Below are 7,277 nucleotides of genomic sequence, written 5' to 3' on the forward strand. Positions count from 1 at the left end.
CAGTATTGGTGGACAGGAAGGGTTGGAGATGGACGAGGTATTAAGTGGCGTTCCTGGGAAGGGTTGTCTAAGCCCAAAGCGAATGGTGGTATGGGTTTTCGGCGCATGCATGAGATGAATTTGGCCCTGCTTGGCAAGCAAGCTTGGAGGTTGCTTACAAACCCCACAAGTCTGTTGGCTCGCGTGTTTAAGGCACGTTACTATCCTAGCTGTGATTTCTTTGATGCTGGGGAGGGAAGTAATCCTTCTTTTGTATGGAGAGGCATGCTGGAGGTCAAGAGTTGTTTGAAGGAGGGGTGTAGAAGGGCAGTTGGTGATGGGCGTGAGACTACTATAGGCTTGGATCCATGGCTCCCGGTTGATGATAATCCGTATGTGGAGACAGACTTGCATCCCTCGGTCCGTTCGGCTCCGGTGTCCTCTCTTATGAATATGCATGGTACTGGGTGGGATATTGAGTGTGTTTATGATGTTTTTAATGTTCGCGATGCTAATTTGATTTTAAACATACCTATTAGTGTTCGAAGGCCACGAGATGAGTGGATATGGCGATGGGATCAAAAGGGCGCTTATACGGTTAAATCTTGTTACAAGCAACTCACATTGGTGGATGCGGATGATCGCCCATGGACTAAAATTTGGAACTTGCATATTCCCCCGAAGGTGAAGAATTTTTGTTGGCAGTTGGCTTCTGCTTATCTCCCTACACGTGATATTCTGCAATTAAGAAATGTTGAATGCTCTTTGATTTGTCATATGTGCAGTTGTGTGCAGGAATCAGCCCTTCATCTGTTTGTTTACTGTGCTGAAGCGACTCGGCTTTGGGTTAAGCTGGGATGGCCACAAATCAATGGTTTTGCTGGTAATAGTATAACTGATTGGCTTTTTTGGGCTATTAATCTGTTAGATGTTGATTCTCTGCCTAAGTTTCTAATGGCTTGTTGGGGTGTGTGGAATAGCAGGAATGATAGTGTGTGGAAGGGAGTGGTTTTTGATATGAATGTGATGCTGCATAGGACTATGGTGTTCCTGGATAGTTGGAGGAATGCGAATGAGGGAACACGAACGAATCAGGAGCAAACGGATCGTGCGGCCTGGACAAAACCTACGCACGGGAGATTGAAGTTGAATACAGATGTGGCACTCAGGCAGGAAAGAAATGAAATGGGGGTAGGCTGGGTGTTGAGAGATGATAATGGAATTTTTCTAGCTGCTAAGAATGTGAGGTTGCCGGGGGTTTATATGGTTAAAGAGGCAGAGGCACTTAGTATACGAGAGGCTTTGAGTTGGTTAAAGGCTACTGGAATGGGAGATGTTGATGTGGAAACGGACTGTCAAACTGTTTTTAATGCTTTACGTTCGCAGTCTTTTAATTCTAGTTTCGGTTTTTTAATTGAGGACATTAAATGTTTAGCTTCTGAGATTGTAGATGTAGAATTCTACTGTGTAAAGCGATCTGCGAATAGTGCCGCCCATATTGTTGCTAGGGAGGCCTTTTCTGTGTCAGGTTGCGGGGAATGGTTTGATTCCCCTCCATCTTTTCTTGTGGACTCTCTTATTCATGATTTAATGAATTAGTTTTTCTTCTTCAAAAAAAAAAAAATATATATTGTATTGTATCAAAATATATAATAGTCTATAAAAAATTTATTATTTAAAATTTCACTTGAAAAGTGACATTCTTCTTCTTCTTCGGTCATATTTAGATGTAAAATCATTCACCAATCCATTGAGTCTTTTTTACAATATAGTTGATCATAAGTAAGATTTTAACAACTTTAACTTTAAAAAACTTCTTTATGCATAAACAACAATAATGAAAATAGTTAAGACTAATTGATATTGCAATTGTAGTATCAAAATACAAGAAATTAGATTGTTATTCACCAATCGAAAAAATTCCTAACTAGGGTTAGTTATTGAATTAATAATTTTAAAATTTTAAATAAAATTGAAGAATTAAAATATTTAATTATTTACATACCTTCATCCTTTTATCGTGAGGAATAAAAAAAAATTGAAGATGCCAAATGCACAAACAACGCACTTCAAATTAATGATTACTGTGACCGAATTCTTGTGTTGTGAATACAAATCTTGCGTGTATGCATTATAATAGGAATAAGAGTAATTTTTTACTCTTTGTATCTAATTATTTTTACTAGAGCTGTCAAAACGGGCCCAACCTGTCGGGTTGGGCCCGTTTACCCGTAATTTTGATGTTTGGAAGTCATTTACTAAAAATCCTGTACTAGTTGATGGTAAAGAAAAGGCTAATTGTAATGGTTGTGGAAAGGAATATACTATTGGTGGCATTAAGTATGGAACATCTTCTATGTTACGTCATATTCCAAAATGTGTTGCTCTTCCTAAGTATCATAATATTGGAACAATGATGTTAGATGCACAAGGAAAGTTGAGATCTAGGCAGCTTGATCACAAACTTTTACGGGAGACTATGGCAATGGCTATTATTGAACATAACCTTCCATATTCTTTTGTGGAATATAGAAGAGTTAGAGAGATGCTTTTAATTTGTAATCCGGATGTGAATGAGTATACAAGAAATACCGCAGTGAATGATGTATGGAATGTTTATCTTGATAAGAAAATGGAGTTAAAACAACAATTGAGTAGGACTCCTAGCAGAATTTGTTTAACTTCTGATTGTTGGACTGCATATACAGTTGAAGGCTATATTTGTATTACTACTCACTTTGTGGATAGGAATTGGAAGTTAAATAGCAAGATTCTTGCTTTTTGCAAAATGGAGCCTCCACACACTGGTATACAGTTAGCCGGGGCAGTTTTTGATTCTTTGAAAGAGTGGGGAATTGATAAGAAAATATTTTCTTTGACTTTAGACAATGCTTCTGCAAATGATAGCATGCAAAATATTTTAAAACAACGTTTGTGTTTGCAGAATAGTTTGTTGTGTGATGGTGAGTTCTTTCATATTCGGTGTTCTGCACATATCTTGAATTTAATTGTTCAAGAAGGGTTGAAAGCTGCAAGTACTAGTATTCAAAAGATTAGGGAAAGTATCAAATATGTGAAACAATCTGAAGCAAGAAGAATATTGTTTGCTAAGTGTGTGGAGCAAGTAGGAGGAATTGATGATAGTGTGGGCTTGAAATTAGATGTCCCCACTAGATGGAATTCAATTTATGTCATGCTAGACAGTGTGATGAAGTATCAACGAGCTTTTGGGTGTTTAGTATTACGTGACAAGAATTTCATCAGTTGTCCTTCGAGTGAGGAATGGAAAAGAGGGGAATTGATTCGGGATTTCTTGGCTCCCTTTTACATCATCACTAATTTATTTTCTGGTTCCTGTTATCCTACTTCCAATTTGTATTTTATGCAAATTTAGAAAATAGAGCGTTTGTTGAAGATACATGAAGATTGTGATGATTTGATACTTAAAGATATGGCATTAAGAATGAAAGTGAAGTTTGAAAAATATTGGAGTGATTACAGTGTTATTCTTTCTATTGCTGCTGTTCTTGATCCTAGGTTGAAGTTTGATTTGATCAATTTTTGTTATGAAAAGTCTGATTCTATTGGTTGGGAAAACAAGGTGAATGTTGTTAAGAGAAAGATGTATCAGTTATTTAAGGAATATGAGAATGGGATAAGTTTGGTTTCAACTTCAACTTCAACTTCAACTTCTTCTTCACAAGTTCAAGCAGATTCTTCTCATGCACTAGAAATCAATTACTTTGGAGTAAGTGTTTAAACTTATTTATTTCAAATTCTATTTAATATGTTTTCAAGTTTTAATTAATTAATTAATTGTGATTTGTGCAATTGTGTTATTTGTGTAGGAGTTTATAGATTTGTCTAGTGAAAATAGTGTTGTTATCAAAAAATCTGAGCTAGATACATATCTAGAAGAGGGGAAGCTAGATCCTAAGTCTAACATGAAAATGGATGTTCTACAATATTGGAAAGAGCATCAAGCTAGATTTCCATGTCTATTCAAAATGGCTTGTGATATATTGAGCATTTCAATCACTACAGTTGCTAGTGAAAGTGCTTTTAGCATTGGCTCAAGAGTCTTGACAAAGTATAGATGTTCCCTTGACTCATAAAATGTTCAAGCGCTCATTTGTACTCGCAATTGGTTGCTAGGATTTAATTCTGAAGGTATTAATGCATTATTATTATTATTTAATCGTTATTTAATAGTTAATACTTATTATATATACTTATAATTTCTAATGATTTATTGATTTATTTTATAAATTTATGTAGATGGTTGAGATCCTAGTATGGGTGAACTAATTATCAATTGAGAAGGGCAAAAGGCTTCTAATGTTCTTGGTGGATGAAGGTACTTTAGGAGTTTAGGCTTTAGAGTTTAATTTTTTAAGATTTGTATATTTATTTATTGATTTATTATAATACTAATTTATTCTTTTTTTTTTTTCAGTTATGAACTTATGAGTTAATGAGTTATGATGAATGATGATGCTATTGGGAAGGCTTGTAATGGATTTATCATTTATGGACTTTTGGATTTAAATTATGTTTGAGTGCTTGAATATTTTGAAAACTTGTAAGATTTGAATGTGGAAGCATGGACAATTGGACATGAATGTTGTGTTGAAATTAGGAGTATGCCATTCTAGATTTCTAGAGTTAAATTGTAATTTATTTATTATAAGTTATAACAAATTAACAATAAAATAAATAGTATGAAATAACTCAAATAAGTGGAATTAAAAAAAAAAAAAAAAAATTGCACGGGCTGGCCCGTTTAGCCCGTCAGCCCGTAACCAACGGGCTGGGTTGGGATTTTCCCAGCCCGTATGGAAAACGGGCTGGCCCGTCTCGTCCCGTATTTTTTCAACCCGTGACGGGCCAGCCCATATGGGACGGGCTGGCCCGTTTTGACAGCTCTAATTTTTACAATCGTTATGCTGTGCATCCGTATGCACCATGCATGGTGCATACGAATGCTAAAACGACGTCGTTTTATTTTAAAAAACGCGCGTCTCCCCTTTAAAAAAAATTCAGGTTCGATTCACAGCAACAACATTATATTGTTCATTCATTCTGGAATTTTAGTTCATAAATTATGGAATTATAGTTCATTGATTATGGAATTATAGTTCATCGATTATGGAATTGTAGTTCATCGATTCTAAAATTTTAGTTTATAGATTATGGAATTTTAGTTCATTCATTCTGGAATTTTTAGTTCATAGATTAGATTATGGAATTATAGTTCATCGATTATGGAATTATAGTTCATCGATTATGGAATTTTAGTTCATATGTTGTTGCTGGGAATCGAACCTGATTTTTTTTTTTATAAGGGGAGACGCGCATTTTATTAAAACGACGTCGTTTTTGCATCCGTATGCACCATGCATGGTGCATACGGATGCACAACATAATTTACCTAATTTTTTACAATAATCAAATAGGCCCGCCTCAATTTCTATAAGATCTAGGACTATAACTCTATACGTAAATCAAGTCCTTAAGAATTAGGAATATAAACTTTTTAGAATTTTAGACCGTTTTGATTTCTTTATACATAAATTACACCTACACTAATATATAAAATAATATTTATTTTAATAAAAATGCCCCCAAAATTTAGAGACACAATGCACATATATACTACGTATATAATATTTGGGGCCCCCAAAATTTGGGGGCCCTGTGCGCTGGCCCTGGCCAAACATGGCCAGGGACGACCCTGATTGACTTAAATAAGCTAAAAGTGTTGTACCATCCATTCATAATCGTTAAATTAGCTTCAAGTACTTTAACATGTACTTAAGCTAATTTTTGTTAAACATTAAATTGTTATTCATTTTTTTTTTGTTTGTCATATACCTTTAACATAATGGGCGTCTAATAAATAAATTCATTTTGATTAATTGAAATGTTACAAACAAATTTTCAATACTTAACCGTGCATCTACATATAATTCAGTAATGTATCTATGATCATAATTACTGAATTAAATGTTCATAATTATAAAGCTATATATTCATAATTTTTGAACTTTATATTCATAATTATAAACAGTTTTGGAACCGTGTCCACCTTGCAAAGTGGATGCGGTTCCATAACATAATTTGCAGGCATTGCTTGGGTCATTTATTTGGTTCCAGGTAAATGGTATTGGGCCTACCATTAGGTATATAATGTCACATAGGCCTGATTGTACAGTAAATACGAGTCACAACGGAAGGTATAAGAGGCCTGATTTGAATTGATGTCAATACATTAGGTATAATTGTCAATAATTTATTACGGTTCAAATGTTGATTTTTATAAATTGTCTTTGCTCTTATGTAGACTAGTGTTTGTACCCGTGGGATGCACGATCATTAAGATAATTAATAAAATATTTTAATATAATATAAATATACAAATATTAGAGAAACGAAATAAAAGAATGAAAATAAACGGAAATGAACTACATTAATTAAAAAAAAAAAATGTTAGGGGATTACAAATTGTTGAAAATATGACTATAATGCTATAATTTGTACTTTCAAAGTAACATAATATAGAATAGAGTACTTTGTAAGTGTAAAAAAACATGCTTTTTAAAAAAAAAAAAGTGTAAAAAACAATGTAACCTAAATTTGTGTGCATTACATTGTGTCACACAACTCATTAGTGTTTGTAGTGACAATGTCTCAACCGATTTGATTTGCCATTATAATTTGTTTCTAACTGTTTAGGTGACATATTTTTATCTTGAAATTTATGATTCTCGTCTGTAAGAAAATGATATAGAAAAATATATTGTACGGATATATATTTAAAAGTATACCACATACAAAAAAAAAAATAAATAAAATTAGATTAGTATTGGCACAATTTTTTCTAAATTTATATTTTAACTATAAAATATTTAATAATAAATTTTGAATTAGAGTACAGTACATAAATTTAAATTTTAAAAAATGTATAGATACAAATATATAAATTATATATATATATATATATATGTGTGTGTGTGTGTGTGTGTGTGTGTGTTCAACATAGATATATTTATACCAGCCGTTATATCATGGACCGCGGCGCACGTGCACCGCGGTCAAAATGGTGCCGTTATTGTTAACGGTGTGCGCATTTTTTTGTGTTAATTACCAACTGAAACTACAGTGTATCTAAACTGACATTGCAATGTATCTAAACCGACATTGTCTCACGTATTATTTTTATATTATCAAATGAAACTACAGTTATATTAAAATGACACTGTAGTTGTAAAACTGCAGTGTATATAAAATGAAACTGA

This window comes from Ipomoea nil, unplaced genomic scaffold (genome assembly GCF_001879475.1).
Source record: "Ipomoea nil cultivar Tokyo-kokei standard unplaced genomic scaffold, Asagao_1.1 scaffold2036, whole genome shotgun sequence".
In the NCBI taxonomy this organism is placed as follows: Eukaryota; Viridiplantae; Streptophyta; class Magnoliopsida; order Solanales; family Convolvulaceae; genus Ipomoea; species Ipomoea nil.